At 42.1% G+C, this 25,889-nt stretch overlaps 1 protein-coding gene across 1 annotated transcript in view; it reads right to left on the bottom strand.

Moving 5' to 3' along the window:
• The window catches only part of slit1a (slit homolog 1a (Drosophila)), a 290,699-nt gene that overhangs the window by 156,244 nt on the left and 108,566 nt on the right, over nt 1–25,889 (bottom strand).

A 25,889-nucleotide genomic window follows, 5' to 3' on the forward strand; every position in this document is an offset into this window, starting at 1 on the left:
CACACTTCAGCTAATCAGCTAACAGCTAATTAGCAAAGCTATTTTTTTTTGTGAGCAGGTTAGTGTAGCGTCTGGAACATTCTATGACTGCAGTAACTAAGGATTCCTGCAGGGGCGCTAGGCACATTTAAAAGGCTGTGACTGCAAGGCAGTCAGCGCAGAAGTAGAAAGCGAGCAATGAGACAAGACAGTTATTATTTGAAGTCCTGTAAATAAATGTGTAATAGTTCCGCTGCAGCTTCATCGTTTCTTCAAGCTTATGAACCTAAACTGAGCGGTACACAACAGTTAGCTTTTCAGCTGACTGTGAAAACATTTAGCGGACCAGCTATATAGCTAACACTAAATGCAGTTTAGCTAACCTGAAGTCAGCTAATATTTTTGAAATAAAGTATATCACAAAGATTCATAAACCCTAAAATCATACAGTTGTTCCTGTCCGAGCTAACACGCTAATACAACAAGCATAATTGCATCAATACAACAAGTATCACCTCGAGGAGATGGAGAAGCATGAGGTCAAACCAAAATAAATGCATTCATTAAATTATTAATTATATATTCATGTTTTTATTTCTTAATATTTTTTTTTATTTATTTAATACTTTATGTACAGTCAATAAACTGTGTGTTGAGTGCAAAGTACCATTTAGTTTCATTTGTTAATTTAATTATTTATGTAAATCTTCATCATCATCTGATCTGGACATGCTAAACATTTCTGAAAATGTCCATGCTTATATGTCAGCATATTAAAATGTCAGCTCATTAGATTGGTTTTTCAGGGTTTTACAATCCAAAAAAACAAGCCAAAGCCAAATTTATATAATGAAATTAAGTGGCTAGCAGTAGCATCAGCTAAATATTTTAGTAATTTATCAGTTTAGCATTATCACAATTAACTTTTAGTTAGCAGTTTAGCGGCTATCAAAGCTAACTTTGCTCCACTGGTCAGGAACTATTTCAATCAACATCAAAGAAACTTTACAGAAACTTCATCAAATCGAGAAAAAAAAGCAACCAGATTCAAAAGGGAAAACAAGAGGATGAAGGAAAGGAACCCCTTCATAGATCATCTTAATGTTCCCTTTCTCCTTTTCTCTCTCTTTCTGTGATTCAACAAGGGCAAAAACCTCCCCGTCTTACAGTTCCCATTTCACATGGAAAATATCAGGAGAGGCAGAAGAAAAGAAGTGGATGATGCCAGAGGGAAGGTGAACACCTTTCTATATGTTCAATCCTCTGTCCAAACTCTTCCCAAAGCTAGAATTCCACATCGCCCAAAGGTACATATGCCTGGATACACACTGTCAAGGACATCTCATTTAAGAACTCATAAGGAAGAAAACGCATATGTTCATTCCCATCTGATTTGTCATATCTCTGTTGTCATTTTCCTCTGGATATTTAAATTCTGCACACAGTATGTGGGGTCGTGCGCTGACTTGATTATGCATATATGCTTCTATTGGCAGTGGAAAATTAAGGCCTCGCTGAGCTGATTGTGAGATTTAGCTGTCCGGTGGCACGAGAGACAAGGATACACATAAACAAAAAGCCAAGGAACAACAAACGCTGCAGGCTCGTGATGGATGAGTCAGGTGCATTGTGGTCAACAATTCACCCTGGACATATGTCACCTTATCTTTGATAGGACACATGTCCTCCTAGGCATGCATGCATGTGAATACAGCAGGCACACTCCCACACACCCACACACACTCCTAATCTTTGTGCAGGCAGACAGCAATCTAATCAGCAATACGTCTGCCTTAGTGGTGCTGCTATAGTTAGTGACTAGGTGAATATATGACAAGCCTCTCACATCTGTTTGTGACAAATCTGAAGGGGAAAAGAACCACAAAATAGCAGATGGAAGTATGCACGACTGCAGAAGATTCGTTAGAGGACAAGTCAAGACTTTGTCTATATGTTGCTCAATAAAAATATAAATGCAACACTTTTGATTTCACTCCAATTTTTCATGAGTTGACTTCATCTATGCACACATAAAGGTTTATTTTTCTTGAATTCTGTTAATGAATTTGTTATAATCTGTGTTTACATGCATTTCACCTTTACCAAAATAATCTATATACGGGGCAGGCATGGCATCTCAATATGCTGATTAATCACCACAATTATTGTACAGATGTACTCTGGACTACTTACTTTTACTTTGTCCTCTTGCACTTGGTGCAAAGAGCTCACCAGGTTTACCCATGCCTTCCATTTTGTTCAATGCTGTTCAAGCTGTTGAATGTAGTCCAGCATGATGTTACATGTACTGATGCAACATTCCATTTACCTCAGAAGTCATAAACAGTGGCTTAGTGGAGCAGATAAGTATGACTTTTGGTCAGAATTGTTCACTTTGACAGGCAGGTTGGTCAAAGACGGTTGGACACAAATGCGAGGCGCACACAAACAGCTCTGCTTAACAAAAGACTTTAGTGGTGTGGATAGCAGAGAACTGCCTACACAAGTAGGCAGTCCAAAAAACACAGCAGTATAAAAATCATCAGGCTAAGGTGTGGTCATTCAAACAGGCGGGACTATGGAACAAAAGATACAGAGATGGAGAGAAGGCACAAGGTGCATCAATCTGGTGAGGAACAACAGCACCCAGTGACCTTATACGAGGTCTGTTAGAAAAGTATCCGACCTTTTTATTTTTTTCAAAAACTATATGGATTTGAATCACGTGTGATTGCATCAGACAAGCTTGAACCTTTGTGCGCATGCGTGAGTTTTTTTCGCCTGTCGGTTGCGTCATTCGCCTGTGAGCAGGCTTTGTGTGAGCACTGGTCCACCCTCTCGTCGTTTTTTTATTGCAAATAAATGTCTGAATGATTTGGAGCATTGCTGCATCAATTTTTTTCCAGAAACTGTGAGAGACCTCCAGGTGGACACCATTCGGAAAATTAATATGGCTTTCAGGGACGATTTTATGGGGATTACACAGATTAAGGAGTGTTACTGCCGCTTTAAGGACGGCCCACAACTGCTGAGAGCGCAGCGCGCTCCCAGCGCCAATCGACATGCTCACACCCCGCCGCATGGTGCAAAGCAACGCCGTGATGAAGCCTTCCAGGACATGTTGGGGCATGTCCAGCTCATGCACATCACAATCGGATAATTACACGACTGAAAAGCAACCGACAGCCGTCTGAAATCCACCTGAAAGCCGTCCTGTGAGACCAACACCGAGGTGGTTTTGTCCCGCGTAATGAATGGCTCCGTGGCGCGTCCCTCCGCTTTTCTTTCCATGACAAAAACTCCTGTAACAGTGGAATGTGCCGAAAAAGTGCTGATGTCCACGACTTCTGCCTTTTTGTGAAAGTCAGACGAGGTCCCGGATCAACAAAGCCTTCACGTTGGAAGTGATCTGGTTGTTTCAGCGGGGTTTGAGCATGTCGATCCGCGCTGGGAGCGCGCCGTGCTCTCAGCAGTTGTGGGCCGTCCTTAAAGTGGCAGTAACACTCCTTAATCTGTATAATCCCCATAAAATATGAAAGCCATATTAATTTTCCGAACGGTGTCCACCTGGAGGTCCCTCACAGTTTCTGGAAAAAAATTGATGCAGCAAAGCTCCAAATCGTTCAGATATTTATTTGCAATAAAAAAAAGGACGAGAGGGTGGACCAGTGCTCACACAAAGCCTGCTCACAGGCGAATGACGCAACCGACAGGCATGAAAAAACTCACGCATGCGCACGAAGGTTCAAGCTTGGCTGATGCAATCACACGTGATTCAAATCCATATGGTTTTTGAAAAAAATAAAAAGGTCAGATACTTCTCTAACAGACCTCGTATAACCACAGGTGATGAGCTGCAAATTAGGAACAGGTGTGCGTAGAACGCACCAGAACAAAGGCGTGGCCAGAGAGAGAGAAATGCCCACCCCCAAGAACCCAGGGACAGACAAGAGCGATAGAGGCAGACAGACAAGCAGAAAAACCCAGCAGAGAATAAACACACAGAAAACCAATGAAAATAATATAACAAACCAGACGAAAATAAAACAGACAAGCAAACAAAACTCAAACCCAGTCACGCTTGGTGATACAGCTTCAGATATGGCATGAATGTTCTCCAGAAATCAGTGTTTGAGAAAAAGTGCTGGCCATTTGAAAATCCAATATGTCAGCCAGGTAGGGGTCTATGAAGAATTACACAGGGGTCACAATTAAAAAATGCTCCAATCATACTGAAAAATATAACACATTATTTTTCTGATCATAAATATTCTAAAAAGGTATAATTTGAACTATCTATGACTGAATGTTATGGAGTTATGGGGTAAAAACAGCAAGAATGGTGAAAAAGGTCCATTTCAGTTTGTACAGGAGTCAAAAGTTAAAGTTGCTACAATTTTTGAAAAAATGTGATGCAAATTATGGGTTGCTTTACTAGGGTTTTAAAAAGGAATATTTTGCACCATGTGTCATGCTTAGTCGTCATGTTATAGGGTAACATATGTCCAGTGGTGGGCACAGATAACCAAAAAATGAACTTCAACAACAGATAACTGAAAAGTTATCTTTCATAAAGATAAACCGATGAACCACCCAAAAATGTATCGGAAGTTACAGATAACCGATAAATTCCAGTATTGTCTCTGATATATTTGCAACTGCTAACAAGCTGAATTTGAGTTTTAACACCACGATCGCTTTTGGAAGCATAAAAAGCGACATAAGACCCAAATAATGAGTCAGCACTTCTATGTTTGAATATGCTTTTGGAAGCATGTTTCCCTTTTGGAAGCTACACGGCGACAGCACCCTGAAAGCAACCACAAAACCTAGCTCTCTACCAATCACGATGCCCCGGTCAGGCGGAGGTCTTGAAAAATAAAGGCATCCTGACTTATGGTTTTGTGTGAATACTGATAGAATAACTCCATTAATGTCAATTCTGTCATTTGTACAAAGTTAAAATATAACATATATCTTTTAATGCTGAATAATGCACTAATTCTGAGGTTTTGTATCAAAAACAGACAGATTGCAAAGGATTCTGGGTAAATGTGCCTCTGCTAAACACTGATTGGTTCAGTCATTCATTATGTAAACCAGCATGTTAATGTGACGTGTGTCGGTATAAAAATTCAAAAAGGAAAAATAATATAGCGCCTTCAACTGCACCACACACTAAAACAGTTAAATGTGGTCTATTAAACATTAGATCTCTCTCTTATAAGTCCCTGTTAGTAAATGATACATTACAGAAACCTGGGTACAGCAGGATGAATATGTTAGTGTTGTGTGGGCCGCTGAAGAGGAGGTACTGCTGGCCCACCACCACCAGAGGGCGCCCTGCTTGGAGTGCGGGCTCCAAGCACGAGAGGGCGCCAGACCCAGAAGAAGTGACAGCTGTCACTCATCCTCTGCACCAGCTGTCACTCATTCATCATCACCACCATAAAAGCCAGACTGCAACTCCACCTCCCCGCCGAGAAATCGACTACCATTACCAAGGTAATTTCTCTGCTGACTAACACTGTGTGTGTAATAACTTGAACTTCTATTGCAGCCATTTTCCTGGAGTGTTGCCTTATCTAGAGGATTGGCGTTTGGTGTGACAGCGACGGCTTCGCCTCACACCCCATCTCAGATAAGTGGTTGACCAGGAGCTGCACGAGTGTGTGTGATTTGGAGGTGGAGGTGCTCCCTCCTAACTGTGTTCGGACTGAGAATTACTGAGTGTGCGGACTCACACTCACTCACTCATATTTCTGCTTTCTGCCAGCAGTACCAGGGTCGACAGCCGAAGACAGAGGCCACCTGGGGATTCGGGACTTGGCGGCTCCGGTGTTCTTCAAACCGTTGGTGGTGGAAGCCGTGTGGGACGCGGCTTCTCTCTCGTCGGGGGTCTCCTATCTTCGAGCCTGCCCACACGTCACCTGGAGTTACATTAACTGTGCAAATTACTGTACGTTCGTTGTGTATTATCACAACATTAAATTGTTACCTTTTTGGCTTATTCATTGTCCGTTCATTTGCGCCCCCTGTTGTGGGTCCGTGCTACGACACCTTCCCAACAGTTAGTTTAAATGAGTCAACACCCCCGAGTCACACTAACTGCCAGAACGCTCGTAGCACGGGCCGAGGCAGAGGATTAGCAGCAATCTTCCACTCCAGCTTATTAATTAATCAAAAACCCAGACAGAGCTTTAATTCATTTGAAAGCTTGACTCTTAGTCTTGTCCATCCAAATTGGAAGTCCCAAAAACCAGTTTTATTTGTTATCTATCGTCCACCTGGTCGTTACTGTGAGTTTCTCTGTGAATTTTCGGACCTTTTGTCTGACTTAGTGCTTAGCTCAGATAAGATAATTATAGTGGGCGATTTTAACATCCACACAGATGCTGAAAATGACAGCCTCAACACTGCATTTAATCTATTGTTAGACTCGAGTGGCTTTGCTCAAAATGTAAATGAGTCCACCCACCACTTTAATCATACCTTAGATCTTGTTCTGACTTATGGTATGGAAATTGAAGACTTAACAGTATTCCCTGAAAACCCCCTTCTGTCTGATCATTTCTTAATAACATTTACATTTACTCTGATGGACTACCCAGCAGTGGGGAATAAATTTCATTACAGTAGAAGTCTTTCAGAAAGCGCTGTAACTAGGTTTAAGGATATGATTCCTTCGTTATGTTCTCCAATGCCATATACCAACACAGGGCAGAGTAGCTACCTAAACTCTGTGAGTGAGATAGATTATCTCGTCAATAGTTTTATATCCTCATTGAGGACAACTTTGGATGCTGTAGCTCCTCTGAAAAAGAGAGCCTTAAATCAGAAGTGCCTGACTCCGTGGTATAACTCACAAACTCGCAGCTTAAAGCAGATAACCCGTAACCCGTTCAGTCAGGGTTTAGAATTCATCATAGTACAGAAACAGCATTAGTGAAGGTTACAAATGATCTTCTTATGGCCTCAGACAGTGGACTCATCTCTGTGCTTGTTCTGTTAGACCTCAGTGCTGGTTTTGATACTGTTGACCATAAAATTTTATTACAGAGATTAGAGCATGCCATAGGTATTAAAGGCACTGTGCTGCGGTGGTTTGAATCATATTTATCTAATAGATTACAATTTGTTCATGTAAATGGGGAATCTTCTTCACAAACTAAGGTTAATTATGGAGTTCCACAAGGTTCTGTGCTAGGACCAATTTTATTCACTTTATACATGCTTCTCTTAGGCAGTATTATTAGACAGCATTGCTTACATTTTCATTGTTACGCAGATGATACCCAGCTTTATCTATCCATGAAGCCAGAGGACACACACCAATTAGCTAAACTGCAGGATTGTCTTACAGACATAAAGACATGGATGACCTCTAATTTCCTGCTTTTAAACTCAGATAAAACTGAAGTTATTGTACTTGGCCCCACAAATCTTAGAAACATGGTGTCTAACCAGATCCTTACTCTGGATGGCATTACCCTGACCTCTAATAATACTGTGAGAAATCTTGGAGTCATTTTTGATCAGGATATGTCATTCAATGCGCATATTAAACAAATATGTAGGACTGCTTTTTTGCATTTGCGCAATATCTCTAAAATTAGAAAGGTCTTGTCTCAGAGTGATGCTGAAAAACTAATTCATGCATTTATTTCCTCCAGGCTGGACTATTGTAATTCATTATTATCAGGTTGTCCTAAAAGTTCCCTGAAAAGCCTTCAGTTAATTCAAAATGCTGCAGCTAGAGTACTGACAGGGACTAGAAGGAGAGAGCATATCTCACCCATATTGGCCTCTCTTCATTGGCTTCCTGTTAATTCTAGAATAGAATTTAAAATTCTTCTTCTTACTTATAAGGTTTTTGAATAATCAGGTCCCATCTTATCTTAGGGACCTCATAGTACCATATCACCCCAATAGAGCGCTTCGCTCTCAGACTGCAGGCTTACTTGTAGTTCCTAGGGTTTGTAAGAGTAGAATGGGAGGCAGAGCATTCAGCTTTCAGGCTCCTCTCCTCTGGAACCAGCTCCCAATTCGGATCAGGGAGAGAGACACCCTCTCTACTTTTAAGATTAGTCTTAAAACTTTCCTTTTTGCTAAAGCTTATAGTTAGGGCTGGATCAGGTGACCCTGAACCATCCCTTAGTTATGCTGCTATAGACTTAGACTGCTGGGGGGTTCCAATGATGCACTGAGTGTTTCTTTCTCTTTTTGCTATGTATGCACCACTCTGCATTTAATCATTAGTGATTGATCTCTGCTCCCCTCCACAGCATGTCTTTTTCCTGGTTCTCTCCCTCAGCCCAACCAGTCCCAGCAGAAGACTGCCCCTCCCTGAGCCTGGTTCTGCTGGAGGTTTCTTCCTGTTAAAAGGGAGTTTTTCCTTCCCACTGTCGTCAAGTGCTTGCTCACAGGGGGTCGTTTTGACCGTTGGGGTTTTTCCGTAATTATTGTATGGCTTGCCTTACAATATAAAGCGCCTTGGGGGCAACTGTTTGTTGTGATTTGGCGCTATATAAATAAATTGATTTGATTTGATTTTGGTGTTTACAGATAAATGTGCTTTTGTAAAATATTCCATTTTTTATTTGTAAAAAACAGGCATTTTTATGGAGCCCTGGAAGTGTCATTGCAAAATGTTTTGCATGTGGAGAGAATGTGCACTCTTATTAGTGCTGTGCACACGTTTTATGATGTATTGTCTTGTCAATATTGTCTTGACACATAAATGTTGACTTTACACTGTGCGAGTTTTGGCAGTTTTTCAGATGATTTTTCATCTGTGTGAGAAATCTTTGGACCGAGTTTCAGGTTAATCGTGCGTCCTGCATCGTGTAGTGTACATGGAGTAACAAGCTGCGTTCAACATCTCACGAGCACCTTCTGATCACTGATCGTATGGTCGAATGAAAATCAAACCTGTTTGATATTATTCTGGTCTGCCTGCTGAAGAGCTACAAGCATCCAACATCTTGCACTGACTGTGCCTGTGCAAACACCGCAGAGCTGTCTTGTAATGTTTTTTGTTGTTCTTGTTGTTTTGTTTTTAAACTTAATTTGTAAAAAAAAAAAAAAAAGCCATTTGCAAACCCAAAAAGTTGATTTGACAACCATCTGATATAACCGGGGTCAAAATAAATAGAACGCCATCTACTGGTGCCCAGACGCTTAGTACTTAGGGTGAATACTGCCATGAACACTACTGGCCAGTAGATGGCAGTAGAGGCCTTGAAACTTGCCAAAACAAAATTCCAGATAATCCGTTTTTGCTACATTTAAGATGCGTGGAATTTAACAAACGCAAATACAATAATGTCTATAAACCCAGAAAATATATTCACAAGAGTTTAATGCTGCTGTCCGTGGAGCCTGAACATAGTGTCTGAAATGCATTTGTCCTGTCGTGAACGTACTGAGATTACCCATAATGCACTGCTGGGCACAGCATGTGCTCACAAAACCTTAAAAATTAGCACATTACTTTAAAATTAAAACATATATCTGATGTTTTCACTTTATAAAACTTCAGGCATGACAGTAATTTTAAATAACTTAAAGGGTTAAAATTAAAACTTAAAATTTGAACCATAAGTTAATAATGTATGCCTCTGGATGACTTGGGTGATATTGCCAGTGTATCAGTATGGTGTTAAAGGAATGATTTTATTTTTTGGTCACCAGTTCTCCTTTGTCTGCAGAGGGTAGAGTGGTTTCTTCTGAAAGTAGCTTGCATCTGTTTGGCAGAGATAGAACAATACATCTCTTAAGAAACATTCAACAGGTAGGTCTCAACTGATTTTAAATTTTAAAAATGCTTGCTGCTGTTCAGCTTCGTTTGCTACGTTATCGATCTAAAAGTTATCAGACGGCAATTCATCGGAAGATATTAGTCCGATAATGGTTTTTAAAGTCATCTAAAAAGATAATCCGATAATAAACATTATCTTCGATAATTATCTGTTATCGATTATCGGAAGTGTGCCCACCACTGCATATGTCACATGCTATGTACGTCGACATTGACTTTTGCTTTGGCAAACCAAGCATTCAACACAGTCGAAACTATTCAATTATTAATCCTATTAGCTCATGCTTTCATGCTTAAAAATACCATAGGACATGTATACAAGTGAGACAAAAGAGAGAAGTCCATTCAAAAACCTAAAATCTACACCCCTCTCCTCTCTCTCGTCTCTCTCTCCTCTCTGTCTCTCTATCAGACCATTACCATGACAATCGGTTCCGGATCGCATATCACATTCGTTACAAACCAGAAAACTAAAAGCACCAATTAGAAAAACCAAGTTGGACATGAACATAAATATCTAACAGCATCGGAAAAAACACACAGAATGAAAGCTTACCAGCTAACCTGACCATCTTTTAAGCAAGTTGTTCACAGAGGTGACCCAGACAGCAAATACATCCGGGCCCGATGTAGTCCAACATCTGGTACCAATCCTGAAAACAGATCCGGCCAGACAGTTTTTTGCACCCTGGCCCAGATCCGGCACGACTCCACTTTACAGTTCTGGAACAGATCCGGACCAGATCTGAACTGGATACGCAAAACACCAACCGTTTACAGACCATATCTGGCACAGATCTGGGACAGATGTGGTCCGCATCATAGCACCGTGGCAGGAACATGGGGCATAACGATAAGCAATTTTATCTGCACTCGGCAGAAACTATCCATTAGCGGTTATAAACTCTGTACTCTGTAGTCGTGATCGTCACTGAGGCTTTTTTAAATGCTTATTGCAAAGCGGTTGTTTCTTTAAGACAATTAAGATTTATAAGTCCAGGGACACTGATCTGTGTGTTATAGATACAAATCAGTTTCCTCGGATCCACGGAACTTACCCCTGTAAAACTTGTTCCTGCCACAGTGCTATGATGCGGTCCACATCTGCCCCAGATCCGTGCCAAATATAGTCTGTACATGGTTGGACTTTTGCGGATCCAGTTCAGATCTGGTCCGGATCTGTTCCAGAACTGTAAAGCGGAGCCGTGCCAGATCTGGGCCAGGGTGCAAAAACTGTCTGGACAGGATCTGTTTTCAGGATTGGTACCAGATGTTGGACTACATCCGGCCCGGATCTATTTGCTGTCTGGGGAAGCAAACAGGTCTGACTACGAGCCTAAAATCATCATCAGCTTTCATATTTGGGCGATACCATAGGATAATAGCCAAATAATAAACAAATTATTAACCTCGCTTGCTTGGTCTGTACAGGATTATCAGACCTTAGTGTTTTTCACACGAACCTCACTAAAGCTCGGCCTGTACTGTCAACATCTCAGTCTGATATTTCTTGTAGAGACCTCGTACTCAGGTTAATAATCCTCTAATACAAGGTCTGTTAGAAAAGTATCCGACCTATTTATTTTTTTCAAAAACTATATAGATTGAATCATGTGCGCTTGCATCAGACAAGCTTGAACCTTCGTGCGCATGCGTGAGTTTTTTCACGCCTGTCGGTTGCATCATTCGCCTGTGGGCAGGCTTTGAGTGAGCACTGGTCCACCACCCTCGTCGGATTTTTATTGTCAGGGAAATGGCTGAGAGGCTGCAGCTTTGCTCCATGAAATTTTTTTCAGAAACTGTTAGAGACAGCCAGTTGGAAACCATTCAAAAGATTCAGATGGATTTCGGTGGAGATTCTGTCGGCGTCACACGGAATAAGGAGTGTTAAAACCTTTTTAAAGATGGCCCACAGCGGCGGAGGGTGCGCAGCAGAGGGTGCGCAGCGCACCGAGCGGCCATCGACAGGCTGGAACGACCAGATCATTTCTAAACTGAACGCTGTGTTGATCTGGGACATCGTGTGACTACCACAGAAATGGCAAGAGAGCTGGACATAGCACTTTTGCGGCACATTCCACTGTTACAGGAGATTTTGTAATGAAAGACGTGCGGAGGATTTAAAAAAAAAAAAAACGCTCAACAAAAAAACACCTCCGTGTTGGAAACCATTCGTAAGATTCAGACGGCTTTCGGGGCTTTCAGTCGAGTGAGTATCCGAGAAATTGTTTACAGCTGGGCAGGTTCCAACTTGTCCTGTGAGAACTTCCAACATGGAGGTGTTGTTTGTCCCGCGCCAATAAGCGGCTGCATCTCGACCTGCGAAATCCGTCCGCACGTCTTTCATTACAAAATTCCTTTAACAGTGGAAAGTGCCGATAAAGTGCTGATCCCGACCTCTTCTGAAACTTCTCTGCTATTCACACGACGTCCTGCATCAACAGAGCCTTAAATTTGGAAGTGATCTGCTCGTTCCAAGCCTCTGTCGATGGCCGCTTGGGGCGCGGTGCGCCCTCCGCCACCGTGGGCCATTTTTAATCCAGTTTTAATGGTCCTTAATCCATGTGATACCGATAGAATCTTCACCGAAAGCCATCTGAGTCTTCCAAATGGTTTACATCTGGCTGTCTGGCAGAGTTTACTTTCCACGGAACAAGCGGCAGTCGCTCCGCCATTCCTAAACAATAAAGATCCGACGAGGGGGGTAGACCAGTGCCTCACTCAAAGCCTGCCCACAGGCGAATGATGCAACCGACAGGCGTGAAAAAACTCACGCATGCACACGAAGGTTCAAGCTTGTCTGATGCAAGCGCACATGATTCAAATCCCATATAGTTTTTGAAAAAATAAAAAGGTGGGATACTTTTCTCACAGACCTCGTATTATCACTTATCAAGTTGTTCACCAATGAATATGGCTTTATACACCCTGAAGAAAAACCAGGTGGGTGTATGGTTTTCTGAAGGGTGTATAAAGTCATATTCATTGGTAAAACAACATGATAACGATTTATCATATACCTATAAATGATAAATGCACACAGAACACAATGCGCATGCTCTCCCTTCGCTCACTGCCTCCAGGGGTACGGATGCGGGACCCGCAAAGAATCCAAGTCATGGCCACGGAGCTCTGCGGATGCATTACCGAGACCATGCAGCGGGCACTGCACATCAAACAGCGAGCGTAGTCTCTGGACCTGTTGTTGCATGCAGCTCAGCACAGCAGACAGGGAGGGGGCGGTGTGAGTGGCCCGCTGCGGCGCTTACCGAGCCCGCAGACTCAGTAAGCGTATCGGAGGCAGTGAGAGGAATCGCGGTGATGCCGACCGGTGTCACATACAATTCTTTCCACCGTACAATTCTTTCCACCTCGCTTAGGAAACAGCGCATGGAACTTGAGGTGGATGGATGATGAAAGAAGCAAAACACCTTCGCAATTTACGTCGATATTTTGATGAATTTTGATAATTTCTTCATTTACAGCAGCTTCATGAAACAAATGTACTCGAATGATTATCAGCACGATGGCGAGCTTACAAGCTGACCTCCCCTAACACTAGAGGACAGTTGCCAGCTATGGCTGTTGAAACAAGGGAGAAAAAAGGAAAGTTGATGAATGCTCAAAGAACACCTGTTTGGAACATTCCACAGGTGAACAGGTTAATTGGAAACAGGTGAGTGTCATGATTTGGTATAAAAGGAGCATCCAAAAAGGCTCAGCCATTCACAAGCAAAGATGGGTGAGGATCACCACTTTGTGAACAACTGTGAGAAAAAATAGTCCAACAGTTTAAGAACAAAGTTTCTCAACTTTCAATTGCAAGGAATTTAGGGATTCCATCATTTACAGTCCATAATACAATCAGACGATTCAGAGAATCTGGACAAGTTTGTACACGTAAGCAGCAAGGCTGAAAACCAACACTGAATGCCCATGACATTCGATCCCTCAGGCGGCACTGCATTATAAACTGACGTCATTGTTGTAAAGGATCTTACTGCATCGGCTCAGGAACACTTCAGAAAATCATTGTCAGTTAACAGTTTGCCACTACATCGACAAGTGCAAGTTAAAACTCTACCATGGAAAGCGAAAGCCATACATCAACAACATTCAGAAACGCCGCCGCCTTCTCTGGCCCGAGCTCATTTGAAATGGACAGATGCAAAGTTGAAAAGTGTGCTGTGGTCTGATGAGTCCACATTTCAAATTGTTTTGGAAATCATGGATGTCGTGTCCTTCGAAGAAAAGAGAAAAAGGACCACCCAGATTGTTACCAACACAAAGTCAAAAGCCAGCATCTGTGATGGTATGGGGGTGTGATAGTGCCCATGTTTCTTCTTGTTGTTGTGTGTTCAGCTCTTTGGTTTGCTGTCTTTCTGCTGTTAACAGGATGGCTGCTACTCAAAATTCCCTGAACTGATTTTCATGAAACTCTTTAGAAGGGTGGGACATGGGGCATGACCCAAGGAAGAAGCAGATCCAGGTATTTTTTCCTGTTTTTCTTTGAACATCGCCAGATAGAATATTTTTTCTGCATAATGCATGTCAAGTTCTCTAAAACTAGCAAACTGGTTTCTATGAATTTTGTGAGGGAAAGGTTGTTCTCAGCGTCCACCTGTACGAGCGCTTCAGGTTTGGGCGTGGGTGTTGCCATGCATTGGATGATCCCTCAGACGTATGGATACAGATAAACGGTGTTTTTCGAGAGGTGGGCATGGACTGGTGGGTTGCCATTTGGGACCAGTAGTGGTTCTGTAGTGTGATGAATGCAACAACATGTGGTTCAAAATAAATCCCAACAACAAAATCAGCTGTATTTTAATATTACACATTAAAAAAATGTAGAGCTAAATTTCAACAAAACATACATTTTTTAGTTTTATGAGAAAAAAAGCAAAAATGAAAGAGACTGCATCATTGTTCAGTCTTTTTCCATAATACTGTATATCTGGATTTGGCTTGTAGAAATTCTTAAAGAATTTACCCCTAAGAGGTAAAATCCAAATTATATGTCAAGTGATTAGGGATTAGTGATTTTATTGATATCAATGACATTATCGATTCCAGTTATCGATCTGATTCCTTATTAATTCCCTTATCAATACCTCTTGTGGATTTTCTGTGTACTAAAAAAGGGCTTTACAGGTTTTCTATGTCAACAACATTTTACTGAGTCTGAAACTAAATAAACGTGAAACTGGTCACTGGAACCTTGATCTCTGGACATAAATAAACTCTACATGGTGGATCCTTGATCTCTGGACATAAATAGAAATAAACAAAATCTGTAGTTTTTGTCAAAAGTATTTCCTTTCAGACATTAATGGCACAAATGTAACTCCAGACATAGCCGTGTATGTCTGTGATGTCTGAGCTCAGCCGGCTGCACTGCAAGTCAGGATGTAATTCATAAAGAACGCAAGATGTCTCATTTTGGGAGGAACAAAATGTTTTGGTCGATTGTAATTTATTGTTGTATTACAATGTTTGGAAAGAGGTGTCATTTGATTTAAAATGGCGATTTGCTTTGAAGTTATTCATTCCGGCCGCACTCTAACTTGACTCAGCAGAGAGTGGCGCAGCGTTTGGAGCTGTGCAAAAGGAACGGAGGATGATTCTCGTTTCTAGTCGTTTCTAGTGCGGATTAAAGTCACTAACTGGACAAGAGTCCCAGTTTTTCTGACAAAGACCCTCAAAAACAACGGCCACTCTGAAGGACCGATAAGGGAATCGTTAAGCAAAAAGGCTATTGATGTCGGTGGATCGAATAATTTCTTAACGATTCTCGAAAAGAACCGGTTCTCGATACTTATCTCTACCAGTGATAAATCATAATGAAGGGAATCCCATCATTCACGTCTACCAATCTACAAAACACTGTCTAAGTTTCAATCAGGGCAGCTGATGCACGGGGTTGAGGGTCTGAAATCTACCATGTAATACTATCACCTTGAATTCTTCAAAATTATATCATGTATGTGCATATGGCTTTGAGGCGTGTTCATTAGTGAGTGACCACCCCACTTACACGGTGAAGCAGCAGATGTGATCCGCAAAGCTCAGGAGACACAGACGAGTTTGGGGAATAGCACTGGGCTTTCAGGGTTAATGATCCCTTGCAGAGGTGCAGCCGGAGGAATGGATTGTTACCAGAAAGGCCAAACAAACCCCCAGTTTCAGGTGCACGCGCACGCACAGACCTTGGTTAAGGCGTCTATGAGGGTGCATTAAATGCACAGTAAATATCATCAATACAAACTATTATGATATTAGACATCTTTTGTTAAGAACGTCATTACAAAAAGCCTGTCGTAATATTTCTTTATGCAGAATCCAGTAGAAAAGAGGCTGAAGCACATCCATCATTATACACAATCATTAGCATAAAGGCTGATTACTCCCCAGAGATGCAAATTTGTTGCCTGGAGTAATGACTGCATGCCAGTACAGTTAGCATCGTGTCGCAGGCCAGATGAGGCTGATACCTTCAGAGAAATTACTGAAACAATGACATTTGTGATGGATAAGTGGGAACACAGTCTTTTTTTTTTTCCATGCGTGTAAACACTGAATCAAGCCCATCTGTTCAAGTTCGCCTAACGTGTCGCTGCGCTTACTTGTGTAATCACGTCCCCGACAGCATGTGTCTTTATGTGATCTCGAAAGCAACTCCTGGCTCATTTTATTGCCATAAGTTCTGTGCGGTTGATGACGGATAGCCTCGGCTGAGAACATGCATATTTGCGGTCGTGTGCAAGTCGTTTGAGAGACTATCAGCATCCGAGGAAGCTGTGTGTCACAAAGCCAACTTGGCACTCACCATAGGCCCTGGCTGCCAGAGCAGGGGGCATGAAATTAAAACTCACCACCCAAAAGTCGGAGGAAGGACTCAAAGAGTGGTGGGGTGGAGAAGGAGAGAACAGGCAGACGGTGGGAGAAACAAAGGATAATAAAGATGCAGGGGAGGAGAGAGGACACAATGGGATGTGGACGGGATATCAGTCAAGTCAACGACCTAAAGAAATTTGCAAGTGGAGAAAGGCAATGTGATTCGGATTAAAGATGCCCACTGAGGTCCATATCTGCAGGAGTGTGAAAGAAAAAACAAAACCCACATGAAAGCCCATCATGTGTTTGGGGGCTTAAGATGAAGTGCTGGTGACCCTCAGAATGTCAAGCCATACATCACCATAAAAGTGTTGACTTGTCTTGTTGCCAGACTTACATTTGGTTTTTCTGTTTTGATGGCAATAGATCACCACGCTTGACTAGACCTGATCAACACGGCCGGCTCTGCTCATACACAGCCTGGACGTCTAGGCGTGTCCTCTACCATTTTTCACCTCTGACCTCTAGAAAGAACACAAGGCCCCAAGAGGCTGTGATGGATACGCCAGACTGCAGGAGTGTGCATGCGCACATGTGAATGTTGATCTGCCAGTGCTCCATCCTATAACTCAGCTTTATTTTATTTTCTTTGTTGTATTTTACTTCGCTGTGCATATTGTCCCTGTAGGTGCTCTGCATACCGGAGAAGGAGAAGGTGTTTACAGAGAAAACAATGCATGCACGCACACACACGTGTGTGCATGTTCAGTTTCATATACGCACAAACACACAGCCGTGTTACTGGAACCAGCCGAGCGGATGTCCTCTCCCAGAGGTTCCTATCTCGCACTAAGCGTGACCTTTCACCTCAACTCTGTGAGGGAGGGCGGCAGGACTCTGAGCGTGACGGATCCATTAGACTCCTGTGACAAGGATGAGGATGACATCTGAACCCACAGAAGCAAGCGGCTGTCGGGGTGAAGGGATGGCTCCTACTGCTAACATGAGCAATCAAAAACAGAGAAACACCTTTATTCTCTTTTACTAGTTGGTCATCAGCCTAAAATGTTGCAAAATCCATTTGTTCACGCTGTAGCTAACTGTTAGTTGTAAATAAAAGGCTCACGTTTCTTCAGCTTGTCCTTGGATCCGTGAAGAATTTATCAGATGGAGATCCGTGGGATGAGGACTTGGGCTACCAATATGTAGACATAGGTTTGATAGTCCCTCAGGGACTATCTTGGACTTATATTCTGATGTTTTCTCCCATCTTAGTATAACTTCCAGATTGTTGACCTTTGCGTTTGCGTGTTCCCCTACTTATGTGTCTTATTGTGCTATGTTATTTATTAACACCATTAGAATGGTTCATCCTCACCAGATTGTCTTAGGTTCTGCCCGGCTCTCTAGCGTTCCATTTTATAGTGTTTTTTTTATTACTACATTTTACTGACTCTTGCTGAACTCCCGTCTCTTGCTTACTGTTTTTGTGCTCTGGTAAAAGTGTTTTTGACTCCACGTTATAGATCCTTGCTGCCATTCCAGATTCCTGTCATTTGCCTGCTGCATGGACTCTGTGGTATGAGAATCTTTGGTTACTGAACTCACTCTATATTTTTGATCGTTCTGCTGCCATACCTCGTGAAAGAGTGTTGCTATTGAGAACTCTGGCTATTGAACTGGCTTTTTGGATTATTCTTCTTTGATTTCCAAGCTGATGCAATTTTTGGACTGATTTTAGTGTACCTGACCCAAGCAAGCATTAACCATTCCTGCTTGCCAGATCTGCTGCTCTGAGTTATAATAGTAATAATAATTATTTTTGTGTAGAACAATAAAATCTGTCCTTCATTGTGGTTCTCTGTGTTGGGGTCCTTGACTAGATTCATTAAAAGAACATTTACCTCATGCACTCTTTACACTGGGGGTTGCAACAATGTACGACTATGACGGGCAAAAACAGTGCGGGTTTTCCTTGGAACTGATTGCCTCAGCAGGTGGTTTTACTGATATGCTCCAGACCTTCACCCAAACGTCATGATCAACTGTGAAATCACCTGCTGAGGAGTTTGGGTGCAAGGAAAACCTGTAACATCTTGACCCTTCAAGTCTGATATGTTGAAGAGGAAAAGAAATATAAGCCAAGATGTATTTTATCATTAAAAACAGTCAATTACAGAGTTTGCATTTCTTCATTATAATGTTATTTCTGTTCTTGTACATGTGCCGATATTCATATGTACAATTCTGTCATGGTGAGCCTCTGCCCTGCCTCTCTGTCCTTTTTTTTTTACCCTGGGTGTATTTCTGAATTTTTTATCCCCAGATGGCACATTCTGAGCCGTTTCTCACCTGCTGCACATCTCTGCTGATGATGGCCACTCACCTGCTGTGCATATGCAGTTGATGAGGAGCGGACTATATAATCCCAGGCTGTTTTTTATTTTTGCCGGATTCTTGATTGTTGCTCCATGCCATGAAGCCAGATGGTGTTCATCTCCTGTCCGTGCCATGAGGCCAGATGTGTATCCAGACCGCTCCAAGAGGACCAAGCCTGATTGCCTCCCTGTGACCTTGACCGCATCTTCCTGCTGCTTCCATGCGCCTAAGACGTCGGAGCTTCCCGCAGCTACACTCAAGGTACATGGCCCACTCTCTGATTCCTGTCTTAGAGCGAACTGTCTTTCCTGCTATTCCAGATGCTATCCTGAGTGGCTCCCATGCCACCCTGGCTCCTGCTTCCTGATTACCTGCACAGCAACGTCACTTTAGAACTTCTTGGCTCTCGGCGCAGAGCGCATCTTGCCTACATGCCAGTTAAGCTCCTCCTCGTCTTAGTGGGATCCTGTTCTCACTTGTTCCTGTTTGTGACTATGCTATGATAAAGAACTATTCCAAGAACTCTGCCTAAAAACTGCATGAACTCTGATATCAAACAATTGAGAACCCAACTGTATCAAGTCCTCCTTAATTGAAATTGCATCACAACGCACAGCACCTGACCTCTGACCACTGGATACAACTTATGCACTATGAACAATTCCTAAACAGTGAACTTTATTTCTTAAGAAGAGGACTTTATTTCCTGACCTCCGAAGCATTCTGTGTTAAGACTGTTTTATGTTCTGTGACTGTTCTGAGGCTTCAGCATTACAAGTGCATTTCACTCACCCGTGTCTTCTCCCCTAGTTCCTGGTTTTGGAGGCGAGCGTTCCACCTGGCCATGGTCATTGAACCCTTAGTTGACATTATCCTTCAAGACTGGCTCAGAATCCTGCAGCACCCAGATATCCCATTCTCCAAGGATATCCCTAATCATGAGGAAACACGTGCTAACGCTGATTTCATATGATAAATGTAAAAAATAATTGTACCAGTCATGATTGCACAGTTAATGTCATTTGCAGTGGCACGCGCAGGTGAGACAGTTTAACAGGGTCAGTTACAAGGAGAGCTATAGAGATCAGAAACACAAGCTTCACAGGTTGTCATCCTAATTACTGTAACAATTTCAACCAATCGTAGGAGAGCATTAAAGGCATCTCGTTATATAACGCATCCGGAAAGTATTCACAGCGCTTCTCTTTTTGTACATTTTCTACATCCTGGTAGATTTTTATCAAGAATGTCTCTGTACATGTTTCCATTCATCCTTCCTTCAATTATATGACATTTGCTAGTGCCGTATGCTGAAAATCAGCCCCACATCATGATCTTCCCACCTCCAGACTTCACTGTTGGTATGATGTTTTTGGGGTGATGTGCAGTGCCATTTACAGTGTGTATTATGACATCCAAAGAGTTAAAATTTGGATCTCATTTAACCAGACTATACAGTGCATCCAGAAAGTATTCACAGCACTTCACTTTTTCCACCTTTTCCTACGTTATAGCCTTATTCCAAAATGGAGTAAATTTATTTTTCCCCCAAAATTCAACTCACAACACCCCATAATGACAACATGAAAAAAGGCTGTTTTTTTTTTTTTTTTTTTTCTGTAACTTTACTTCACACCCTTTGCTCAATACTTTGTTGATGCACCTTTGGCAGCAATTACAGCCTCAAGTGTCCTTGAATATGATGCCACAAGCTTGGCGCACCTATCTTTGGGCAGTTTTGTCCATTCCTCTTTGCAGCACCTCTCAAGCTCTATCAGGTTGGATGGGGAGTGTCGGTGCACAGCCATTTTCAGATCTCTCCAGAGATGTTCAATCAGATTCAGGTCTGGGATCTGGCTGGGCCACTCAAGGACATTCACTGAGTTGTCCTGAAGCCACTCCTTTGATATCTTGGCTGTGTGCTTCAGGTCATTGTCCTGCTGAAAGATGAACGGTTGCCCCAGTCTGAGGTCAAGAACGCTCTGGATAAGGTTTTCATCCGCGATGTCTCTGTACATTGCTGCATTCATCTTTCCCTCAATCCTGGCTAGTCTCCCAGTTCCTGCCACTGAAAACATCCCCACAGCATGATGCTGCCACCACCATGCTTCACTGTAGGGATGGAGCCTGGTTTCCTCCAAACATGACGCCTGGCATTTACGCTAAAGAGTTCAATCATTGTCTCATCAGACCAGAAAATTTGGTTTATCATGGTCTGAGAGTCCTTCAGGTTCCTTCTGGCAAACTTCATGTGGGCTGCCATGTGCCTTTTACTAAGGAGTGGCTTCTGTCTGGCTACTCTACCATACATGATTGGTGGATTGCTGTAGAGGTGGTTGTCCTTCTGGAAGGTTCTCCTCTCTCCAAGTGCACACACTGGATGTGTGAGTATCAACAGTGTGCAGGTATCTGCCACGACAGGACGTCTGGACCACTTAGAGTGCAGACTGCTTCATTAGCTCCATGAGAAGAGATGCTACAGTGGAGATTTTTGGTGGCACAATCACTTTCTGCTTCCTGATGACAGCAATGCACCATTATTATGCCTCATTTTAAGACAAACACCCACGAGTGCACAGATAAGTGCAAGTACATTGCGTGAGCTGGACAGTAGCAGTGACATGTTGCACTAGGTGCAAGACAGAGCCAACTTCTGGTCAAGGTGCAAAAACAAAAACTGCACAAGACAAGGAAACACATGGGAGTGTCAGGCACATAAAAAAAAAGATTGAAGGTGTTAAAAGTGAAGGGTAACATAAAGAGAACAAGGTGAGAAGGATTATGGATTGAGGCTGCAAGGCCTTTGGGTATGTGCCAAAACTCAGGCATGTGTGCGGCCCAGAGTGAGTGAACGCTTCTGTGTGCGATCATGAGTATCTCCACTTTTTTCTTCACCTCTGTGCCCCCTCCCTGCCCCCAACAGCCGGCATCCTTCTCTCTCAACACCCTCACATTTTCTTTTCTCTCTTGCAAAAATAAATTATAAACACACCTCCTCACCGTGTCTACCTTCACTTTCTTTCTCTCCCATCTGCCCTCTATGTTTGGGTCTGGATACCAAATAACATCCATTCGCCTCCACCATTGTCATCGCCACCATCATCTGGATGTCAAAACACTGTCTTAAAAAAACCTGTTGTTCCTGTATGTTCGCACACATTAATGCACAGGCAGTGTGCATGCAGAATACACAAAATGAGAGATGTGATGAGATGAGAGACGAGGAGACGACTGGGGTGGAGCTCAGAGGGAAGAGGTTTTGATAAGAGAGGAAAAGAACTACTTTTAGGAATAAACAAGCTGCTTACAGATAAATTCATATAAAAAAAACCCAGGAGAGGACTAAATATAGTCTCTGTGAAGAGTTGCAATGAAAAACAAATGCCTCTAATAATTCAGTAGCATTTGTGTAGATGTTTTCTTCTGCTTTTGAAATTGATCATTGTCAGCCCACCAAAACAAGCATATGCAATGGACATTTTTTTTCTATGAAACACGTTGATGTGCCGTTTATTATGAATATGACATGTTCGTTAGATCAGGGTCAGGTCAGATGTGGGAACATGCACTGGTGCTGTGTATCACTCCATTATTGGAAGCCACCCAGCAGCTCTTCTGGACAAAGACCTCAGATGTTTTACCTGGAATCTGCAGGACTCATTCTCCCAGTTGAGGGGGGATGGGGTCACAGCACCAAGAGAGTTCCTACTACCACTGGAACCACTGTGGCCTTTTCTTCACTGTTCTTAGCTTTGCTGTTGTGTATTTGGCAGAGATGTTCCTGTCTACAAACCCAGATACTTGGTTAGACCTCTCAGTGTATGAGGTCCAAGCTTGCACTGCATCTTGCACTCTGCCACTTTGTGCCAAAGTCCTCTGTACTTGTACTCCGTTTGCCCGTAGGAGGGCCCGGTCAAGCATCAGTCCCCCCCCCCCCCTTTTTTTGAAGAAAGTTGGTTAAAATTAAATTATATGGAATACATTTTATGAATGAGAAAATGACAAAATTGGGCACAATCAGGTGAGTTATTTGTGATTTTTTTTTTGTTTTTTTATCATTTGTGATGAAGTTAGATATTTTATTGAAATTGGCATTCCGATGTACATGATACTGATACCAAGCCGGTATGTGATAAAAGTGGTGTTACAGAACATAACATGCAATCAAGAATGTTTTAGGATAAATCATGATTCCCAAAATGTAAATAATGAGATTTAGCTGTTGGAGTTCAGGTGTAATTGTGTGTAAATGTAGGTGAAAGTGGACAAACAGGTAAAATACACAATAATCCTTCTCATTTTTCTCCGCAACATGAAACCTATGAAAAACGTAGCACTCTCAGAAAACAGTTTTCAGGTGATACAGACATTTGAGCTTTTTGGAAAAGTGTGGAGAAAATGTAGAAAATATAGAATTAGTGCCTATGCATGCACAAAAACAGCCGTGTAATGGGAATTTTATATACTCAGATGCATTCTGCAATAATCAGTTAGATTTTGTATGTAGGCGGATGTAAAATAGTAGGTGATATATGAATTTTACCGACCCTTTTTCTTCCTCACTTGTGAAAATGGGGCCGATAATCAGCGGCACTAGAACACCTTTACTCAATATAATGTTTTATTTTATTTTACTTTGGAAATTTTTGCTCAGTAAAGACATATATGGTACAGGCACTTAGAGCAATTATCTCTCATTAATCAGACCCCACAGTGTGTCACAGTGAAGTGTTCACTGATATATTTAACCCTCTAATGTCATATGCATCTGTGGAAGCTGAAGGAGGAAAAAATGAGTCCATGTGGTCCCATCCGGTGAGAGTTGGTGATTTATACCAGTGTTGAGAAATACGACGAGCATAACACACTTTGTCTCACATACACACACATAGGCAAGCTGCCGTATTTCAATGTAACCTAAAAGGGATTTCATGGATGGACTCCGCTCTAATCATCTGCAGCTCACCAGCCAATGAGAAACACACAGCATTCCTAGGCTGGAAAACTCAACAACCACCAAGAGAAAACACAATGTCAGTGGAACTTATCAAGTCCACATGAGGGCGGACGGACGGACAGGCTGTTACCCACATCTCTTCTTTCACTGTAAACGATTCATGATGTGTATTCATCCTCTTAAAAATCCCACATGAGCGCATACACTTGGCCCTGTGCTCTGCTGCCACCCGTGAAGTCAGCAAGGAGGAAATGAACACGGCAAAGAAAGAAGAGAGAAAAATCCTTTCTTCCACATCTCTTCCCTAATTTCCCCTCCCAGCCATTATGTCTACTTGTGTTTCTGAGCGTGTCCAACACTTTCACTGGCAGTCAAGCTGAGTGACGGAGCAGCGCTGAGCGACATCGATCATGACAAACGCCTGCAGGCGTTATCAGCTTGACGACGGAATGTACAATAGCGCAGTTTTCCACACAGACGCAGCCAACCATTTGCTATCCGTCATGCTGTCTGCCAACTCGACAACAGAGGAGAAGGGTGAGAAGACCAGAGAGGACCTCTCCATGCGTCCATTATCCACTGTCTTTATGTTTATATCTCAGAAAAACCTAGAAATACCAACTCAAAATCCACACACACGTTTGGACTCACGTCTTACAACACACACAACACGCACACTGTTGTGGTCTCACTGAGTTGGTTAAAGATGCCTCATATGGATGTTTGGCTACCTAGAAGATGGAAAACTGAGCCTGGTGATCAGATGGCAGTTTTTCCTGGAACTGCTGGTTTGAGGTCAGCAATATTGAGCTCATGTGATGACAGATGCCACCACACCTAACCACAAGCGGCTGACACCAGATCAGAGCTCCATCACTAAGTGCACATGCAGTCATTAGTAGTGGTGGGCACACTTCAGCTAATCAGCTAACAGCTAATTAGCAAAGCTATTTTTTTTTGTGAGCAGGTTAGTGTAGCGTCTGGAAACATTCTATGACTGCAGTAACTAAGGATTCCTCAGGGGCGCTAGGCACATTTAAAAGGCTGTGACTGCAAGGCAGTCAGCGCAGAAGTAGAAAGCGAGCAATGAAGACAAGACAGTTATTATTTGAAGTCCTGTAAATAAATGTGTAATAGTTCCGCTGCAGCTTCATCGTTTCTTCAAGCTTATGAACCTAAACTGAGCGGTACACAACAGTTAGCTTTTCAGCTGACTGTGAAAAACATTAGCGGACCAGCTATATAGCTAACACTAAATGCAGTTTAGCTAACCTGAAAGTCAGCTAATATTTTTGAAATAAAGTATATCACAAAGATTCATAAACCCTAAAATCATACAGTTGTTCCTGTCCGAGCTAACACGCTAATACAACAAGCATAATTGCATCAATACAACAAGTATCACTCGAGGAGATGGAGAAGCATGAGGTCAAACCAAAATAAATGCATTCATTAAATTATTAATTATATATTCATGTTTTATTTCTTAATATTTTTTTTATTTATTTAATACTTTATGTACAGTCAATAAACTGTGTGTTGAGTGCAAAGTACCATTTAGTTTCATTTGTTAATTTAATTATTTATGTAAATCTTCATCATCATCTGATCTGGACATGCTAAACATTTCTGAAAATGTCCATGCTTATATGTCAGCATATTAAAATGTCAGCTCATTAGATTGGTTTTTCAGGGTTTTACAATCCAAAAAAACAAGCCAAAGCCAAATTTATATAATGAAATTAAGTGGCTAGCAGTAGCATCAGCTAAATATTTTAGTAATTTATCAGTTTAGCATTATCACAATTAACTTTTAGTTAGCAGTTTAGCGGCTATCAAAGCTAACTTTGCTCCACTGGTCAGGAACTATTTCAATCAACATCAAAGAAACTTTACAGAAACTTCATCAAATCGAGAAAA

This window comes from Thalassophryne amazonica, chromosome 13 (assembly GCF_902500255.1).
Source record: "Thalassophryne amazonica chromosome 13, fThaAma1.1, whole genome shotgun sequence".
In the NCBI taxonomy this organism is placed as follows: Eukaryota; Metazoa; Chordata; class Actinopteri; order Batrachoidiformes; family Batrachoididae; genus Thalassophryne; species Thalassophryne amazonica.